At 45.5% G+C, this 21747-nt stretch overlaps 1 long non-coding RNA gene across 1 annotated transcript; it reads right to left on the reverse strand.

Moving 5' to 3' along the window:
* Nucleotides 1–88: 88 nt before the first annotated feature.
* LOC142591071 (uncharacterized) lies at nt 89–20069 on the reverse strand. Its single transcript, XR_012830328.1, has 3 exons — nt 20019–20069; nt 7863–7910; nt 89–139 (listed from the first exon to the last, which is right to left on the reverse strand). It is a non-coding gene; the product is annotated as an uncharacterized LOC142591071 (long non-coding RNA).
* Between the last annotated feature and the right edge of the window lie 1678 nt (nt 20070–21747).

A 21747-nucleotide genomic window follows, 5' to 3' on the forward strand; every position in this document is an offset into this window, starting at 1 on the left:
GAAACCACTAAAGGTACCAGGATACCATTTTCTATTGAATTTGCTGTGTAGTTTTCGTAAGTTCTTTTAGAGTGCTGCAAGGTGTACTCACCTGGGGGCGGCCGATGTGGAGGAGCAGGAGGGACAGTCGGGGGAACAGCTGCAAGAACAAGGACCAAAAGTGTCCATGACGATGTCATCATCATCATCAGGCGTCATGTTCACCGCGGCTAATCTCGGGCAGTTTGGCACCCGATTCACGAGCATAAGACGAGCTTCATGATATGTCGGCCTGGACGACGCACTCATTGCTCCACTCATCTTTTTGCCTACGCCAACGGCAGGACGTTATGCTAGGTTGGCTGCCGTCACGTCGTCCTGCACGTTCTTGCAACGTGGCCATTGTTTATTAATTTTTCCGGGGACAGCCTTTCACCACCTAAAAATGGCAAAATTATCGCTCGGCACAAGACCTAAACATTCTAGACAACTGTTCACGCCTGCGTAAACGAATATGACCTTATAGTACGCCGGCCGAGAACATCGCGACCACCGGCCGCCTCCACTGCTGCCCCATCGTATTGGCTGGCTCGCCCCAGCTGTCGATTGCAGTTGCTGAAAGGGCTCCTGAACCACCCCTTTGGGCTTGCCTAATTAAAGAAGTCGCAGTCTCTCCCGAGAGGTGAAGCATAGATTTCGATAGAAAATTAGTAGACAGCTATACGAAGTAAGGATAGCGCGCGATATTGAACCGCGGTTGTCAGTTACCCTTGCGTCCGGTCGCGAAATACTTAGTTGCTGGTGAAGCACAACGCCGCCCCCCCTATTTCCCTACCATCCCCCCCACGGTCTTTCGCGCGACGGAAGACGGCGCGATTGCTCTTCGCTTTGCTCCGGATTTACCCCGTTTTACAGATTGAGCCGCGATCGCCGGCTCCTTTCGCGTGCTTTCACTCGCACATACAGCATACCACGCGTGGCGACGGTGCTATCGCCCTTCAAATTTATACGAGACATCACGGCGACGTCAAAAATGCACTGGGACTCTCCGTATAATTGTTATCGCAATAAAAGTATAGTGCGCGGATAGCACACGCTCCCGTGAACATCTCAGTTAAGTTTTTCAGTCGTGTGGGGTGCGCAGAGCTCGCCAGGGGAGCGCGAAGTCACCTTTCTCTTAAACGCTACTTCTTCAGAAGGAGTCCTCACCTCATCGTTCTGTGGACGCTTTGTTTCGTAATATAGCAGACTAGCATACGCGATCGCAAGTTGCCTATAGCTGACATCAATTAAGAAGAGTGTTTGATACAGTGCGATGCTTCCTAGTGTTAGCGTGCATATTTATTCATACAGTTTAACAAACACGCTGAAGTAAGCGGAAATCTGCTTTCGAATTTCGATACAGATAGCGTCATTCCGGAAGAAGCCGACTATCGTGACCTCACGCTCGGCCGTGGCCACCCACGTAGGAATTAAACCGTGGTCAGCTCGCTTATCGGTGTAGTGGACGGGTGATCTCGCTAAGTTCGAATAGTTTTGAGCCGTCAACTAGGATCAAACCACGGAAAACTTGAAGTCAGACCACACACACACTTGCAAGCGTGCGTTTACGCCGTGCCCCTCCAGGTGAGACGGGCTGAAAGGCTACGCTTTGTATTGAACAATGATAGTGCTTCAAAATATGCAAGTTGGGCGTGACTACCATCCGTCGGTGTAGCTGGTGCTGGACAATGCTAGTCCGCACCACGTAGCACAGCCACACTGGAGCATATGAGCTTGGAGCTATGAGATGAAGCTCATGACAGCCGACCTTTTATGGTTATTTCATTCAGATTGCGCACTATACGAGCATACGGGTAAATATTTCAAGAACTGCACTCAGCCTACCTCATTCAAACGCAATGAGGAACTTATCAGGGCAAATGTCACCTATTTGTCAATTATTAAAGGGGGATGCGGAGCTCAAAGGTTTACTTTCGAAGTGACATGCCGATTTTAACAAAGTTCGGCAGCAGGCTTTGTCTTCTTGTCGCTAGAACATGTACCAAATATAGATATCTGACTAGAATTAGAAAAAAAAAGTTATACATGTCCCACTAACAAATGAGTATGTCCCCCTAGGAAAACTATCATTTTAATAACTATAAATTTGTAACATTTTTTGTACAAATATATATTCTGAACGCCCAATATTACAGGATAGGCCCAGCAGTTTGTAATTTTATGATTCATTCTGTAGGATTCGCATCACATCAAAACTAAGTATTTTCGGATTGTCTATACCATGATGCAAGAATCTGGACTTCTTTTCGATACAGGCAACGTAGAAAGTCAAGGTGCCGAAACCATTTTCCTCGCAAATTTTCAGCTTTGAACAATCATACCATCACTTTTTGCATGTCCCCTTTGAAAACGATAGTTTTCCGAAATGTGCGAATTGGCCAAAATGCTCAAACTTAGTAAATATGAACGAAAATGCCAGAACACATACAACAGTCAGGTAAAAAAGCTAATTTTTTATTCTTCTATGGCACTGATAACAAGCCAAGCTTGGCGAGGAGCTTTTCTATATCATGAGAAATCTAAAACACAAAAGCATAAATAGGAATGTTTGGAGAAAAGTGTGATTTACGCCCCTTCCCCCTCTTAAAGGATAATTTTTTTTTTGCTTTGCAGCCGTATAGTAAGAGAATCCTCAGAAAAGAAAGCTTCGAGTACTTGAGGATAAATAGTTTTGCATATATGCAGATACTGTTGTTTGTAAACTTGTTCGCTATGATGTTTGTTTAAACAAGCAGGAGTCGTTTTCTACGAATTCGAACACAGGATTATGTTTCCTTTGCCCAGTGTTCCACACCTAGGGCTTAATCTTTTTTTTCTTCTTGGACAAGTTTCCACCTATCTTGTAATGTTAAAATCAGTAATTACATTACAGAAAGTGCTGCCTTTCTTTTTTTAGAGCTGTCAACATGATCAGTTTTCCGAAGCACAAAATGTTTCTTGCCACCCATTTTACCGTCTTTAAAAAGTACTGTGGTTGGAAATTTTACAACGCAGCTGAAATATATGTATAAACCCATACAAATGAACATCAGCTTCAAGAATGAGGATCATCTTTCGTAGTCCGCGTAATAATTTTTTTATTCTACTAATATCTTCAGGTTTCAAGAAACGCCAGAGTGAACTGCGGAATACAGAAATTTCGTTGTTCTTTTCTTCATAATGCGCATATCTCCGGCCGATTTCCGTACAATATTACCAGCAAAAGAGGGTGCTGTATTATTTCTGCCTACCGCTAGCTCGAGCTGCACCACCGTCGAGGCACGCGGACACAAGCGACCGGGAATAGACGCGTAGCTGACGTCATCTCACGTGACGCGCAGGCCTGGAACTTGTCTATTGCTTTGAGTCACGCTGACTCCATATGGAGACGCGACTTTCTTCGTTGCCTTTTTCATTAAAAAGCGAAGGGGTCGCGCTGCAGACTGCTGCGAATAGTATTCGAGGCACACATAAACGTAAATGAGTTCCATCTGACATGAAGGAGCTAAACACTATTGAAGGAAAAATGACCAACCCTCGCCCTACCGGAAAAGGGGAGTAAGCGAGGCTTGTCCTGCGTGCACCTGACCTTCGGCTCGGTTAAGTAACCCGCAGCTAACGGTGCCGGATTGCTTCGGCCTCCCGCTCCCTCAGCTCAGGAGCTTGTTGCTGTCGGATTGCCTGGGCTAGGGCGGCTAATAGCTGAATCGGCGCGCCGGCGGCAAGCCCTTTCATAGGCGAGCACTCGCCGCCGCTCGTCGAAGGCTGCCCGTTCCTTGGGGGAACGCACAACACGTGGCCGCCTCATCCGTTTTCTGAAAGTGAACTGAACAGAAATGAAGCCGGTGCAGCGCGTGGGAAACCCTTTCCTGTCCGTTTCTTCCCCGGCGGAGGTGAAACGGCTCTGACTAGGTTGATAGGGGCGTGATTGCGCCTGTGCAGCTGGAATCTTTGCTAATGACTCCCGTTCTGGAGCCGGCGCAGCTGTCTACTCATCAAACCACCCTGTCCCGCAGCAGATGTGCTATGGGAGCAACTCTGTCTTTTTTTTTTTTTTGCGTGGCCACGACAACGCCATGTTTGAGCCAATACAAGCTTCGCTTGAAAAGAAGTTCGAATATGGACGCCTCGACGTTTTACCGAATTTCTGGTAAGTCGATGCTCATGTTTCTCTTTTAGCGCAGCCTTAATCATTTAAGAGAGTTAAAATCCCCTGTTGGCTGTAAAGAGAAAGTTACGCTAAATGAAAAGCAGTTACTTAATAGGGAGAGTTCTCCTACTGAATAGTTTTGACCCTGTTTTTATAAGTGCCTCCATAAGGGGACACCGTGATTTAATCACTTTTTTCTTACCACGCCGGCGATCTATACGCAACGTACGAAACTTTATAACTACACACGACGCTTGTATGGAATTGTTGCGCCATCTAGTTCACCACCGAAGAGTTAATTTTTTTGTCTTTTGCGAATCCTTTATATATTCAAATGGACCCAATTTTTTTAATGTAGTACAAAGATCGCCGTACGCACAGTTCCATCGCGAAAATGGTAGACGCTCTGGTTAGAGGACAATCGAGAGAACCTTGTCGGTCCATCAATTATGTCGCCTCCTCGAGTGGTTGTCTGGATACGAGTGACTCCCAGTTTTATGCCAGATCAATATGCTTTTGTTCCGGCGAAGCGGAGCCCCGGAACCAGCAAGGACTGTTGTTTTCGTATTTGATACTTTTGTCGGCGCTGCAATTTAGCATTGTTCCTTTTAATGTCGTTCCTCAACAGCTAATTTTAGGTCATCGTCCTTGCTCTAAACACGTTGCGATCATGACGCGAAGAACCACTGGCCTCAGCAAGTCCAGTCACGGTTTCCGAAGCAGTGTATGTACGAGAAGTGTGGGGCGAAAATCAGGGTCCGCTGCCGGAAATTCCATGTTTTCTGGCGCATCGCAGCTGAGGAGGACTGTTTCTTTTAATACCACAACCTGTAAACTGTTGATGCACTACTCGCTCAACCTTGAATACGCAATTCCCCTCCTTCCTGCAAACTGCCAAAGCGTACTTGCGAAAAAAAAAAGTATTGAGTCACGATGTCCCCATGTGAGGACGCGACCGAATTTCCAAATAATAGTTTCCCTAAAGAGATGATTCTTTTTCTTCCCGCTCGGGACCCCTCAAAGATCAATACCTGCAGGTTCAAATTTTTTTCACGACAGAATATCGTAATTCGTGACTCAAGGGAACTGGAAGGTGTTCGCAATACGCGCCTGTATGGATCGAAATTTTGTTGAATCTTGTCACCCGTTGTATCTCTTATCTACAGTGCCCCCGAACCATGTGTAATCACATTGCACTCGGAACGTGAGTAACGGCTTACATACTGGAACGTGCGCGGATTACAATAAAATACACAATTACTCGTCTATAAATAGCCGATGCGTCGCACACGTGCACTGATAATAAAAAAAAGGTCACAGTAGTTACTGCTAAGCGTCGCACAACTTGCAACTTAGTATAAGTGCAGTTGGTAACGATAGAGTTTGTACCACAACTGACTAAACGAGGAAGTCACTCGTATCGGTAGTTTTCCGTTACAAGTTCAGAACGCAATTAGCCCCACTGGATTCAGAGTTTCTTTTCTATAACACATTAGATTCACTGTGGAATACGCCACAGCTTTTCCGATATACTCAGCAGAGGTGAGGACATCTGTATTAGTTGCAGTTGCACTAACAGCCGTTACACTAAGGCAGCAAATGGTGTGAAGCTATGTAGTAACTGCTACGGTAGTTTTTTTTTCAGTTTATATGACATTTGCACGATCTAGGGCTCTGCTCACCGATTTCGTTGTGCTGCGAGCATAGTTCGTTTTGCTGCGCACTAGTTCGTCCAATAAATAGATAGCTAACAAGCATATTGGCACTTAAGTCCGTCAGAGTCATTATAATGCCACATTTGTGCTGGTGTTTTGCACTTTCACTGATATTCAGCTTTGTGTGTTAATCTACAGTAACACTTTTGTCACTTACAAGGATTTCGCGTTGTATCGTGATTTACATATTCTAGTGAATATATCTCCCCATAATGTGCTCAGTATGAGCCTTACAAATGTGAAAAGTGTCATCGCGAATTTAGGTGCATGCACATTTGTTCCGCTCAGGCTAGTCCGCACCTAGTCTTCTATACACCCCTTTATCATGGACGCCACCATATTGCTACGCAGTGGCGCCATCTATGGGCAGTCGGCATGCTTGCTTGGGCGAGCGCTCCGTCTTGAATGGCAGGTATACGCTGAGCAATAGTTTCTGACGTTTGCTTTGGCGCTCATGCGGTCTACTTAGTATGACGTGCGTCTTCTACGTGGTGGGTGGTTCTGTGAGACATACAGATGTGGTTTAGGTCGGTATGGCCGTACTTTCTGCTGGCGTTGAGGCGGACGGAGCCCCCAGCGCTTTGTGTGCGCGCATATTTGAGCCTACAGTCAGCCTAGGAGATTCTGTATTTCTGAAGGTTTCATTCACTAATGTGACCCTATTGCAGTATTATCCTGTAGTCTAAGCTGCGTTTTAGGAGCAATGAAACATACGCGACGATCGTAACAGCGTGGGTACCATTCCGTTATGATAGGAGCAGTGCTGTTATACTTTCACACGCGTTCACACTGTTAGCTGCAGATTACATTGCGTGATAACTTGGTTCGGTGGATGAGGTTTCCACCCAAGAATAAAGTTGTTTTGCTTAGTAATAAGAACATACGTTACAAGGTGAATTAAGCTTGTCCAGCAAAGCGACCGTTTACGAACTGCATGAGCGTTCTAAGCAGTGGTAGATGCTGGATTACAGATATATTTGTTCTATATAGCGCATGGTCCAAGCATACGGCATCTAGGTTTATAGATCTATAAACGTACTGCGGCATGACTATACGAGATCGTACTGCGGCGTTAACCCGTTTTCTCTTTCTTTTTCGAGAAAGAGGATGATAACCCAATTTCTTTTCGGTTGTGTCCATTCCGTTCTCTACGACGCCCTCACACGTATTACGGTAATTTTGTCCTCAAAAGTAGCCATCGCATTTTTTTATGCGTTCCCTCTTATATCTTATGGTTTTGCAGGGCAAAACGCAATGCCGAAGCACATAGCTTATATATGTATCATGCTGGTTCACCAACCGCCGTGATCACTGTGTTAAGCAGCGCCATCGGCCTCATGCAGGAAGGGAAACATAGATATATAGTGATTTCAAGCCTACTAGACTTCAAATGCGTGAGAACGACGCCGGTGTATCACAAATATTTGATAGAGCCTGCCACATAGATGTTTTGTGGTTGCCTTAGGTTGCCCGTACAAGAGCATGCGCTCTTATGTTTTATGTTTTAGTCCCTCGGCCAAGTGGTCAGATAGCGAGAACATTTATCAATTAATGCTGGTAATACATACATACTGATTCTCTTCGTTGAACTAAAACCGATATAGGCAAAATGGCGCACAATACGTACAAACACCGCGGGTGATAATGCGCGTCACATGTTTGCGCCACCAAGAACTATTACTGCGTACTGTAGATACCGATGCCCCGAAAGGCTTCCCTGACACGCTTATATGAACGGACATTGCGTAAATTTCACAAAGTACGATCTAAAACATCTCGAAATCGTTCCGCAGCATGCGACAGCAATACTTTCAAGCAGCGTCTCGCCGGATCGGAAAGGCTCGCAGCGTGCCCTTTCCTCCTCACCAGATGAAAAGGTCTATATGAAACAGCTAAATTTTCAAGCATGGCATTCTTTATCCGGTTGGCTGCGTACGTCTCGTTAATTCTTTTATAGTGCTCCAATGCGCACGTACCTGGTGTTGGTCGAGGTGGCCGCGGGGTAGTCGCAGGAGGCGGAACAACTGCAAGAACAATGACGACAAATGATCATAGCAACGTAAACATTGTCATCACTCGACTCATTCTGTGACGCTAATCTCGGTCAGCTCAGCTAGCGAGGAATGGGCGTCAGGACAAGCTTCATCATCAGTCGGGCTGGACGCCGCAGCCATCGCTCCACTCATCTTACTGCCTACGCCGACGGCAGGACGCCATGCTACATCGGCTGTCCTCAAATCGTCCTACACGTTCTTGGCACGCGTACATAGTTTATTCATATTCTGGGGACCGCTTTCTACGTCCCATCGAATAGTCAGCTTATGGCTCGGTAAAAGACTATGTCTGTTCATAATGTGCTGAATGTGAGCATTCCAGATGTGGAAAGTGTCATCGAGAATTTAGATACATGCACATTTGTTCTGCTCTGGCTAGTCCATACCTAGTGTTCTATATGCAACAGCTAAATTTTCAAACATGGCATTCTGTATTCGGTTCTCTGTGTAGGTCTCGTTAATTCCTTTAGAGTGCTCCAATGCGTACTCACCCGGTGGTGGTGGAGGTGGCGTAGTAGTAGTAACGGGAGGCACAGCAATTGGAAGAACAATGACAACAAATGTTCATAGCAACGTCAAAATTGCCATCACGCGGCCCCTTCTGCAACGTTAATCTCGGGCAGCTATATGCTAGTGAGTCACGAGCGTAAGGACGAGCTTCTTCATCAGTCGGGCTGGCTGCCGCAGCCATCGCTCCACTCATCTTTCTGCCTACGCAGACGGCAGGACGTCATGCTACGTCGGCTGCCGTCGCGTTGTCCTACGCGTTCTGGGCACGCATACATTGCTTATCCTTCTTCCGGGGACTCAATTTCACATTCAAACAAAAGTTAGGCTTGTGGGTCGGCATTAGACCTCTATACCTTCTGGACAGGTGATCAGGCCTGCGTGCAAGTATATGACCCTGTAGTACGCCGGCGGTACGGCCGCGTCGCATTTGTTGAAGTCGCCAGAGCTGGCGATAGCAGTCGTTGTTGAAAACGTGCCTGTCTTGGTTTGTGCGGCATGTTTGGTAATGTGCAGCTGAACATGAATGCGCGGAAATGCCAAGCAAGTGTGCAGTGCATATATGTTCCTGCAATTACTACAGAGGTGAAAAAGCGCAAGTGCGTGCTTTTTCGAAGGAAGAAAACATGCGGTGTAAGCCGATACGCGCTTTTCCAGCGATATAACTGTACAGCCTGATTGCCCCCCATAGAGTTATGATAATTTTTATTTCTGTGAAAATTAATGCTTCATCGCGAATATGAGCTTTGCTTTCATAATTTAAAAGCAAGCTTACAGGCACGTGGCTTGCGGGATTTTCTACTGCCACATATTTGCTTGCGCAAGTGTCACAAGTGAGCGGCGCGCAGATGCTTGTACTGTGATTACCTGGCACTCAGGCACATATTCCACGTATGCGTAGGTGTGTGCAAACCATATTCCCTTGTCCTGTCGCGAACGAACACGTTTCACCGAACCAGGAACGGCGAAGGCGCTTGACGTGAAAGTTACAATATCCCTGCTCTGCCCTGTATCTGTACTGTATATATTTCGTGAGCTCAATAATGAAGCTCATTACAACGGACTCTTGCATGCATATTGTACACTTCATAAGCACATGGGTACAGTTTTACATAGCTGCACTTAATCTATCTGATTCGAACGCAGTGAGGAACATATTTTTGTTTCGGCAACTGTCATTTGTTTATTAATTACTAAAGGATAATTTCTTGCATTACATCCGCCGAAAGGCAGGAAAAGTTCAGGAAAGAAAAGGTTACGTGCTTCCTGACAAAAAGTTTTCGCATCTATGCAGCAAACATTGATCGTGCACTTGTTAACTGTGGCATGTCCTTTACCAGAGAGTTGTTTTTTACGAATACTAAACGTGAATTAGGCACCATGCCCATATTGTTTCACCTGACGGGCTTTCTCATTTTGTTTTATTTAGTCAATTTGTTTGTATCCTGTAATGATGGATTCAGTAATTCCAGTAAAGAACGTGATGCATTTAGTTTTTAGAGCACACATGCATCGTCAGTTTTTGTGTGTAATATATAGTTATTCGGCATATATTGCCTGCTATTTAAACACTTTGGTTGAGAATTTTAACATACTGTTCACAGATATATATAAATCGAGACAAGTAAAAATGCTGACCCAGAGTAAGGATTCGATTTAGTAGTTCACCTAAAAATAGTGTAAATATGCTGATACCGTCAGGCTTCAAGAAGCGCCAATCTAGCATCAGAATACAAAAACCTATTCTTTTTCTGCCTAACGTGCCTGTGTGCTGCCTATTTTTGTATATTACAAACTACAAGATACGTCTTTCCATTTTCCTTGTTTCGCGCTAGCATGAACCGCACCGCCGGCGTGAAGCGCGTGAACAAGCGACCAGTGAGTAGTGACGTAGCGGACGTCATATCAAATGACGCGCAGGCCTCAAAGTTCTCCGGAACATGTTAGAAAGGCACTCCTGCATGCATCGGATACGTTTTAACGCAGTCGCCGATTTCATCCGTTGTCTACGTTGTCGCCGAACAATGTACAATGAGATTCCATCTGAGAAGCCAATAAAGGACTTGCACAAATACGCGCCTCTGTTTCTGCTCGCCCTTTATAGCAACCAGAAGCTATGGGAGCAATGTATGTATACTGCCCAAGTGTGTCCAAGTGAGACGGGACAAAGGTACTAACCACAGGTTGTCTGCAGCAAATCTAGGCGATTGTACTATTGCGACAGAGGGAAATCCGGACGTCTTCTGCACTCAAGTGTGACCTTCAGCAGTAGACGACTCCGAAAATTCCAGAACGCGAGGGATTTTGTTCGAATGTACATTTAGCAATGTATAAAGACCCGACGCATCTCTTCCTATGAGCGACCACTGGACTTGCCGCCATTGACATGCTCTGTGGGTTGTTTATTTTGCTGGGTACGCGTACGCCCGATCAATAGTAGACGCTTTAACAACCTTTTTGCGATGTTGTTGGTCGCCGTCATTATAACGTGATATTTGTGCATTTGTTTGGTAGTTCCCATGCCATACACCATCACACTTTTACCTAAGAAAAGTTGCTGTCACATAAAAGGCTTGCATATGTTAATTTGAATAAAATATGCTAGTGAATATATCCGCCCATTATATGCGCTGTTTGAGCATTCCAAGTGTGCGAGATGACACCGCGAATTTAGGCACATGCACATTTGCTCTGTTCTCGCTCATTCATTCCTCGTGTTGTACAAGAAACAGCCAAATTTACAGAGACGCCATTCTTTATTGAGTTTGCTGTGCAGGTTTCGTAAGTTCTTTCAAAGCACTCCAAGGTGTACGCACCTGGTGGTGGGGGAGGTGGCAGAGCAGGAGTGGGAGTTGGGGGCGCAACTGTAGAAACAATGAAAAAAAAGTGTCTATAGCAATGTAATCATCGTCATCAGGCTTCATATCCACCACGACTAATCTCGGGCAGCTCGGCCCGCCATTAATAGCATAAGACGAGGTTCGCGATCCGTTGCGCTGGACCACGTAACCATTGCTCCACTGATCTGTCTACTCACGCCGACGGCAGTGCGTCTGTGTTTTTCCCCACGCATTTTACAGTCTTTAAGAAGTACTGCGGTTGGAATCTTTCTAACACAGCTGAAATATATGTATAAACCCACATAAATAAACATGTCCTTCAAGAATGAGGATCACATTTAGTAGCATACGTAGTAATTTTGTAAATCTACTAATATCTTCAGGTTTCTAGAAAGGCAAGAGTGAATTCCAGGACGCACAAATTTCGCTGATGTTTTCTTCATAAGGTGCATGTTTCGGGCCGATATCCGCACACTAGCAACGGCAAAATAGAGCGCTCTGTTGTTTCTGTCTCTCACTAACTCTAGCTGCATCACCGTTCAAAGGCGCGGAAACAATGGACCGGTATATAGTCACGTATCCGACGTCATCTCACGTGACGCGCAGGCCTGGAACTTGTCCTTTGGTTTCAGTCACGCTTAGTCCATATGGAGTAGTGACTTCATCCAAGTTCGTCCAATAAATAGAAAGTTAACCAGCATATTGTCACTTCGGTCCGTCAGAGTCATTTCACTTTCACTGATATTCAGCGTTCTGTACTAACCTACAGTAACAGTTCTGTCACTTACAAGGCTTGTCCTTTGTAGTATGAATAACATATTCTAGTGAATATAGCTCCCCATAATGTGTTGAATGTGAGTATTACAAGAGTGAAAAGTGTCATCGTGAATTTGGGTGCATGCACATATCTTCTGCTCTGGCTAGTCCGTACCTAGTCTTCTGTATGAAACCGCTAAATTTTCAAACACAGCATTCTCAATTCGGTGCGCTGTGTACGTCTCGTTAGTTCTTTTGGAGGGCTCCAATGTGTACTCACCTGGTGGTGGTGGAGGTCGAGTGACAGGAGGGGGAACAACTGCAAGAACAATTGCGAAAAGTGTCGATAGCAGCGCAATCATCACCATAAGGTGTCATATTCCCCGAATGTCGGGCAACTCGGCTCGCGATCCACGAGCAAAGGGCGAGCTTCGTCAACAGTCGGGCACTGCGCCGCAGCCATCGCTCCACTCATCTTTCTGCCTACGCCGACGACACGGCGCCATGCTATGTCGGCTGTCGTCAAGTCGTCCTACGCGTTCAGGCACACGTACATTGTTCATCCTTTTCCGGGGACCGAATTTCACATCTCTACAAAATGCCAACTTATGGCACGTCTAGAACTTCTGGACAGGAGTTCACGCCTGGGTGGAAGTATGGGGTGCTATAGTGCGCCGGCCCAAAATGTTGCTACCACCGGCACGCCGTCTCTGCGGCCCTATCGCATTCGTTGGTGTCGCCAAACTGACGATCACAGTCATTGTTGAAAGCGTGTCTATTGTGGTGATGCACATCACAAGCGGGGCAAGGAAGAAAGAAAGAAGAGGATGAGGTTAACGGGAAGAATGTAGCAATAAATGCGTTCCACCTGCAGTACCCCAGTGAAATTATTACATGGGCGCAGTCGAAAATAGGAACCTATGAAGAAGAAGATGAAGGTCGCGTTCAACGAAGGACGAACCACCATCGAGGGCTGCAAAGCAGGTGAGGAACAACATGCCGGGCCACTGGAGGATGTCACCACAACTGATCTCCTATAGAGCGTTCCAAGCGCCTCCTGGACGAATCTGGAACTTGCTTTAAAGGACCCATCTTAACTCATGAAACTGAGCCAGTTGCAACGCCGCCAGACAGTGATATAACTGTTAATAACGCACTCATAAATGCCAGATGAAGCAACAGCAGCAGCTGGCAGATCTTCTTGTTATGCTATCAAGATCTGGAAGCGAGAGAGAAGAACCTTTCTTAAAACCAGACACATTTGATGGAAACTCGTCCGGTGCATGTCCATACCTAGCTTCAGTTTTATCAGTATGCTTACTCCAGAAACCAATGGTTGACTAATGAGGATCGCACACAGAACATTCTGCCATTTCTGTGTGGCCACACGCGGAAATGGTATGATCTTCGGTTACGTCTACATTTGAATGGATCATTTAATGGGTGGAAGGTGAGTTTCTCTCGATCATTCAAGAAGAATACCGTGGAACTTTAGAATAACGCCATATTCTACAGACAGAAAGCAATAAACATAAGAGGGTATGTGTTCAAAAAGTGCAATTCAATTTTTACAGCCGAGCCCGAACTTCCAAAATCGTCAGTTATCATCCTCATTTACACGGTACGACAAGAGAGTGGCAGAAACAAGTTCTAGCTAGGTCCCCAAGCACAATAGACCAACTCCTTCACTCACTGGCACACGTTATGAGACAGATTTCATTGCGCCATCAAAAGAGACAAGAGTCGCAAGTCTAGACCAAGCGACAAGTAGACGCGAGGCTCGGTACTTCATAACCAGCCATACCTCCAAAATTCCAGCATTACAGAATCTCACCAATATGCTGAAGAAATGGTGCTCCTTGTTAAATCAGGCATTCTGTCAGTGCCGATGCTTGTAAACAACCGAAACACGTAAGCATTGATTTACACTGGCGCTTCTGTGAGCGAAATAATGAAACTTTAGTGTAGTCAACCAGCATGATATCCGGAAAGCCTATTCTTGTGTGTAGCTACGATGGTTTATCTTGACATTAACATAAATGGACAATAGCAGCTCTTGAGTTTGACGGGTAGAAGTTCAAGGTGTAACCGCTCGTAATGTTAGCGGTGTACTTCGCCTTTTTTTATCACGACCTCATACAAAGAACATGAAGATCTCCATACTATGGAATGACAAGGTGACTATTGTACAATATGCGCCGTGGTTGCTTAATGGCTATGGTGTTGGGCTGCTGAGCACGAAGTCGCAGGCTCGAATGCCGGCCACGGCGGCCGCATTTCGATGGGGGCGCAATGCGAAAACACCGGTGTGCTTAGATTTAGGTGCACGTTAAAGGACCTCAGGTGGTCTAAATTTCCGGAGTCCTCCACTACGGCGTGCCTCATAATAAGAAACTGGTTTTGGCACATAAAACCCCATAATTTATTTTTTTATTGGACAATCTGAGCAAGATGTGTGTTTGACAGAAAAACCCAACGAACGAAAGCCATCATGTGTGGAAGACGTAGCGCTGAAGTTCCCCGAGCTAATCTGCATTGGGCCATATCCGGAAGCCACAACCGCGATTCAGGTGGCGTTCGTGTTGCGCGACAGCACAGGTGTGAGAAAAAAAGGCCGTATATCCTGAGCTATGAAGGTCATTTATGACTAAGGCAAGGACTTCAAGGCATGTTAGAAGCAGTGATCATTAGCCATCGACATCCTGTTTTGCTTCCCCTATTTCCATTGTACCTAATAAAAATGGATCATTACGACTGTGCACTGATTACCGGATGATAAACAAGCAGACCGATCTTTTTCCACACCCGATGCCTAGGATGGATGACATTAGTGACTAGAGGATGCGAATGATTGTCACGCATAGACTTATGCAAAGGTTAATGGCAAGTGCCGCTGAAGGAAGAAACTAAGAATTTCGAAGCATTTGTCACACCGGTCGACATTTACGAGCATAAACGGTTACCTCTTGGCTGAAAGAATTCTGGGTCGAGGTTCTAGAAGATGATGAACGAAACTCTGAGCAAGTTGACTGGAAAATTTTGAAATGTATATGTGGATGATATCGTGTATATCGTGGTTTTCTCTTGTCCCTCCAGGACAAGGGAAAACGACTGGGGGCATTTATGTAAAGTAGTTCAGGCACTAAGGACCGCAAAACTTAAAGTTAACAGAAAGAAAATTGAGTTGTTTTTTTAAATAAGGTAGTTTTCTGCGGAGCGGTGTGTGACAGTGAAACGAAAAGCCACAAAGAAGAGAATGTTCCACGCATCAAGAAAATGGTGAAACCGTATGCTGTTCATTCCCTCCGAGTGTTCTTGAGACTGGTGGGCCATTTCAGTGCGTTCATAAGAAACTATGCAAGGAAAACCAAATGTCTCACCGCACTCACCAGAAACGGCATGCCATTTATGTGGTCAGAAGAGTGTGAGAACAGCAACACGGAGCTTGTCCGCATCATTTCATCGGACCCTGTTATAATGCTCTCCGACTTCAAGCTGCCCCTTGAACTCTATACCGACGCATCTTATTATGGAGTAGGCACCATACTCTACCAGCGTGATGCCACAAACCACCAAGGAAAGGAGCTGAGGGTAGTACGTTACTACTCTGCCACTTTTACGAAGACACAACAAAATTGTGCAACTACGGAGAAAGAAGCACTGGCGGTGGTGTTACGCTTGCGATGTTCCAGAAGCTACCTGGAAGGCAACCACTTCAAGCTGTTCACAGACAACCAGGCGTTGACGTACCTGTTAGAGCTATCACAGCCAAAGGGCAGAACAGCTCTATGAGGTAGCGAAATACAACAATTCAGCTTTGACATCATACATCGCCAGGGATAGAAACATCAAGACGCCGATGCCGTATCTTGACTCCACTTGCCGCATGAAACTTCAACTAGAAATGCAAACCTGTTGTTGCAGTTTTGGGAAGGCACACAGGATATGGCAGTAAAGAACCGAAAATCATACGTCCTCGAGACCAAAGTACCAACAGTCCTGAAGATTTACCAAACTAGTCCAGAGCCAGGACGGTACGACGGATTCTGGAAGAAATTCCACAACATAGCCCAGCGTCTCACTTGGAAAACGATGAAAGAAGACATCCCAAATTATGTGAAAACTTGTCGTCACTGTCAGCTTGTTAAAGCCAAGTACAAGCCTAGAGGCAAAAGGGTGGTCTTGCCAAAGTATTCCGATATCCCCTTCCAGTTTGTTCATCTTGATTTCGCTTAAATTAAAAAGAAGGGCGAGGGAGTTAGGAGGACGCAAGCATTCCATGTCGCCGTGGACGAGTGCACGCGTTTTGTCGCCGCCAAAACTGGAAAGGACGCAAACTGCGTGATGTCATTACTGGAACGAAAACTCTTCAAGAACGTCAGAGTCGTCGTCGTCGCAGACAATGGCCCAGCATTTAAAAGCGATAAACTGCGACTTCGGGCTGAAAAAAGTGAATAGCACCCTTCGTTTTTCAGCACCTTACCACCCGGAAGCGACTTGCCTCGCAGCGAGAATGATAAGGGACTTTTTGATGTACATACAATTATTCCCCGAATTCAAAGGCGGCTGGAAATGTGCCTTCGAAGCCGCCGTTGCGCAACACAACAGATCATATACAGCAGGCCTGGGATGAAGCCCACATTTTGCAACATTGGGCACGAGTTCATGGCTGCCAGCGGACCGCGAATTGTGCTTAGTGAAACAAATTGATCTACAGGAACATCCCAAGACTCCTCGACGGTGACAAAAATGTAGAGCGACAATGAGTAAGAATTTTGACCGAAAGCACTACACAATGATGCCGGAGATTGAACCATAATCGAGGATTCTGCTCCGAAAGGGACGTCATTCGAAAACACAGTTTACAGGACCTTACTATGTCGTCAAGGTACTAGACAGCAAGGACTCCTGAAGAGAATGTACCATGGACCCAGTGAAAATGCAGAAAAGGCTTCCAATTGGGAATATGATACCGTATTATTATCGTGGGGGCCAGGAAAGCCGATTGGGAGTGTGTGGCAATCCACCTCACCAGTGGATTAATCAGGAAAGGAAGAAGAGGACGAGGTTAGCCGGAAGAATGTAGCGAAAAGAATGGCCTCTGCCTGCACTACCCTAGCAAATCATTACATATATCTTCGTTTGTGCGGCATGTTTGGTAATGTGTCGCGGAAGATGAATGCCCGAATATGTCAAGCAAGTGTTGTACGCAGATATGTTCCTGCAATTACGACAGAGGCAAAAAAGTGCAAGAGTGTTCTTTTTCAAGAGAGGAACACATGCGCTGCAAGTATATGCACACTGTTCCAGCGATAGAATTTGCGCAGCCTGCGTGTATGCAGGTTTCAAACTTTTTATTTCTGTTTATATTTATACTTTACTGCTCATATGAACAGTTTTTCATATTTTAAGATCATTCTTAGAAACAAGCGGATTAATGTGTTTGCTCGTGTCACGCGTTTGTTTGCGAATGTGTTGCTAATGAACAGTGACAGATGTTTATTATGATTACCGTGTCAGTCAGGCCTATGCCTCATTTACACGCCAGTGTGTGCAGACGATCTTCACTTGTCCTATCTTGCACGAACACCTTTCACAGAACCAAGAACGGCGAAAGTGCTTGACGTGGAATTTACAACGTCCCAGCTGTGTCCCGTTTCTGTGCCGACACTATTTCATAAACGCAAAGATGAAGTTCATTAAACCTGGCAGTTTCAGCTTACTATATGAAGATTGCACACTATATAAGCCTATGGGTACAGTGTTACGTAACTGCACTCAATATACTGACACGTGTACTTGCTTGTCTTTATCGGGTGACACGTTTCACCGCCTAAGAAATGTTATCGCACAGCGCAGGACGCGCCTGCATTTATCGCAAGTTTCTGGAATGTTATCGATGCTTCATCCGCTGTCTGTGTCCGAACCTTGTGTAATCTGGACCGCTATCTTGTACAAGTTCGAAAAGCCGACGTTCGATTTCGCCTCGCGCGACTGTCCAGGCTGCGCCGATATCGCGGCCTAGGCCAATCTAGGCCAATCACGTGAGGCGAAATCGAAAGTCGGCTTTTCGAACGTGTACAAGATAGCGACCTGATTGCATGTGTGCGCGACGCCAATAATATAGAACTTTGTGGAAGGCACGCAGTTCACAGCGATTAGTCTGGAACATTCGACGACTGATGTATAAAAGCCGACACGCTTGACCCGCTGATCAGATTTTCGACCATCGTCGACTGTGTTCGCCGCTGCGCTGTCGCCATTCTTTGAGTATAGCCTGTATTTGAGGTTACAAGTTCACCTAATAAAACGCTAGTTTCCTACATCACAGTATTGCTACTGTGTTCTTTATGCGTCACTACCCCGCGACAATCTCATTCAAACACACTGAGGAACATATTCTTGTCTCGGCAAGTGTAGTCGGTTTGTTAATTATTAAAGGATAATTTCTGTTATTACAAGCGCCAAAAGGAAGACAAGGCCCAGAAAAGGAAGGGTTGCGTGCTTGCTGATAAATAGTTTTCCCATAAATGCGGCTACTTTTGTTCTGCAAAGTAGAATTATGCACCATGCCCATATTGTTTCAGCTCACGGGCTTTTTCATTTTGTGTTATTTAGTCACGTTTGCTTGTATTCTGTAATGATGGATGCAGTAGTTCCATTACAGTTTTTGTGTGCAATAAATATTTATTCGACATATATTGCCTGTTATTTACCCACATTAGTTGTGAATTTTAACACGCAGCTCAGAAATATACGTAGATCTAGACAAGTAACAATGCTGACCTAAGATAAAGATTACATTTAGTAGCATGCCTAATAATAGTCTAAATAAACTAATGCCTCCAGGCTTCAGGAAGCGCCTATGCAAACACAGAATGTAGTATTTTAATAATTTTTTTTCTTTACTACCTGGTCTTCTGCCGATTGCCGTATACTGCGAACTGCAAAATATAGCTTCTTATTTTATTTGATTTTCGTTTCGCACTGGCGTGAGTCAGACCACTGGCATGGCACGCGTGAACAAGTGACCTGTGAATAGTGACGTAGCGCACGTCATTTCACGTGACGCGCAAGCCTCAAACTCCTCTATAAGATGCTACAAAGACACCCCAGCATGCATCGGATACATTTTAATGCAGTCGCCGATCTTATCCGTTGTCTACGTTGTCGCCGAACAATGTCTAATCAGATTGCATTCGAGACGCGAATAATGGTGTCCACTGCGGTCCACTTAAAGGGAACACACGAATACGTGCTTGTGTCTTTGATGGCGAGTGCTTTATAGCAAGAATAAGCTACGAGAGGAATCCCTGTACATGGTCCAAGTACGATGAAATAGGACAAAGGTACCAACCACAAGTTACCTTTTGCAAATCTAGGCGATTGTGCTCTTGAGACAGAAGGAAATCCGGATGTTTTCTCCACTCAAGTGTTCCCTTCAGCAGTAGACCCCTCCGAACATTCCGAACGCGCGGGGATTTCGTTCGAATGTAAAGTTGTCAATGTATAAATAGCCAACCAGCCTCTTTCCATGACCGACGACAGTGCTTGCCACTATCGACGTGCTCTGTGGGTTGTTTCTCTTGCTGGGCACAAGTTAACGCCTTAACTACTATTTTGCGATTCTGTTAATCGCCGTAAGTGTAACGTGCTATTTGTGTGATTGTTTTGTGGTTCCAATGCAACACAGTATCACGCAATTATCTACAGAAAAATTGCTGTCACATCAAAGGCTTTTATACGTTAATTTCAATGGTATATGTTAATGAATATATCCGCCCGTTATATGCGCAGTTTGAGCATTCCAAGTGTGTGTTGACACGGCTAATTTATGTACAGCACATTTGCTCCGTTCTCGCTCATTCATTCCTCGTGTTGTATAAGAAACAGCCAAATATAGAGATCCCATTCTCTATTGAGTTTGCTGTGCAGGTTTCGTAAGTTATTTTAAAGCACTCCAAGGTGTACGCACCTGGTGGTGGGGGAGGTGGCGGAGCAGGAGTGGGAGTTGGGGGCACAACTGTAGAAACAATGGAAAAAAGTGTCGATAGCAACGTAATCGTCGTCATCAGGCTTCATATCCACCGCGACTAATCTCGGGCAGCTCGGCCCGACATTAATGAGCATAAGACGAGGTTCGCGATCCATTGCGCTGGAGTACGCAACCATTGCTGCACTGATCTTTCTACTCACGCCGACGGCAGCGCGTCATGTTACGTCGACTACCGTGACGTCATACTACACCTCCTTGACACGAGTGCATTGTTTATATATTTTTCCGGGGACCGCTTTTCACCTCCTGAAAAAATGGTAAAATTATGGCTTGGCATACGACCCACACATTATGGACACGTTTTCAGGCCTGGGTGCAAGAGTAAAACCTTATGGCACGCCGACCGAAAACATGGCTGCCACTGGCCTCCGTCCCTATGGCTGCGTGGCATCAGTTGGCCTCGCCGCAGCTGGCAATTGCAGTCGTTCTTGAAAGGCGTCCTCAACCATCCGTCGGGCATGTCGGAAAAAGCACAGTACGCCGCGATATCATACGCTGTTGTGAACATCTCAGCCAAGCTTTGAAGTCCGGTAGCACGCTCAGAGCTCGCAAGAGGAGCACGAAGTTCACCTATCTCTCAAACGCTCACTCTTGAAAAGAAGCCTGCTCCTCGTACACTTCGTACTATACCAGATTCCAATACATGGTTGCAAGTTGCCTATAGATGACATTTATCAAGAAGGGTATTTGCATCACTGCGCTTCTAGTTACTGTTACTGTGTATAGTTATTGACGTAGCTTTATAAACAGGCCGAAGTAAGCGAAAGTCTGCTTGCGAATTTTAATAGGAATGTGCAATTCCGGAAGAAACCAACTATCGTCTCCTCACGCTCGGCCGAGGCCACCCGCGTGGGAATTATAAACTTTGGCCGCCATGCTTAACGCTGTAGCAGCCGTCCGATCTTGCTAAGTTCGACTTCTTCGACTTGTTCGACCAAGCGAACTTAAGATGAGACTACACGGACGTTTGCCAGAGTGTTTTACTCCGTGTCCTTCCTGGTGAGATGACTTGGAGGACCTCGCTTCCTATTGAGCCCTGACAGTTGAGCAATAGAGTTTGTATCATGACTGAATAAACAAGGTAGCCAGTGGTACTAGTAGTTCTCAGTTACAAATTCCGAACGCACATAGCACCACTGGATTCAGAGCTTTCTTTTTCTATAACACTTGCAATATATGAACTGTGGAATAGACCGCAGCTTTTCCTACACACTTTTCCGACACACAAAAATATTTCTATTACTTGCCGTTACAGAAACAGCCGTTACACTAAGGCACAAGATGCTGTGAAACTATGTAATAACTGCTAGCGTAGGTGTTTGTGTGTCTATGTCATTTCCAATGTCTACAACTCTTGTCGCCGATATCGCTGTGCTGTGAGCAGTCTTTCTCCTGCGCACAAGTGTCCTGCGCACAAATAAATAGATAGCTAACCAGCATATTGGCACTTCTGTCTCTCAGAGACATCATAAAGTAACATATGTACTGGAGTTTTGCAGTGTCACCGAAATTCAGCGTTATGCATTACTATACAGCAACATTGCTGTCACTTGCAAGGCTTCTCTCTTGTAGGACAAATTGCACATTCTAGCGAATATATGGGTTCATAATGTGCTGAATGTGAGCATTACAAGTGTGAAACGAGTCA

Source organism: Dermacentor variabilis, chromosome 8, assembly GCF_050947875.1.
Source record: "Dermacentor variabilis isolate Ectoservices chromosome 8, ASM5094787v1, whole genome shotgun sequence".
NCBI classification, from domain to species: Eukaryota; Metazoa; Arthropoda; class Arachnida; order Ixodida; family Ixodidae; genus Dermacentor; species Dermacentor variabilis.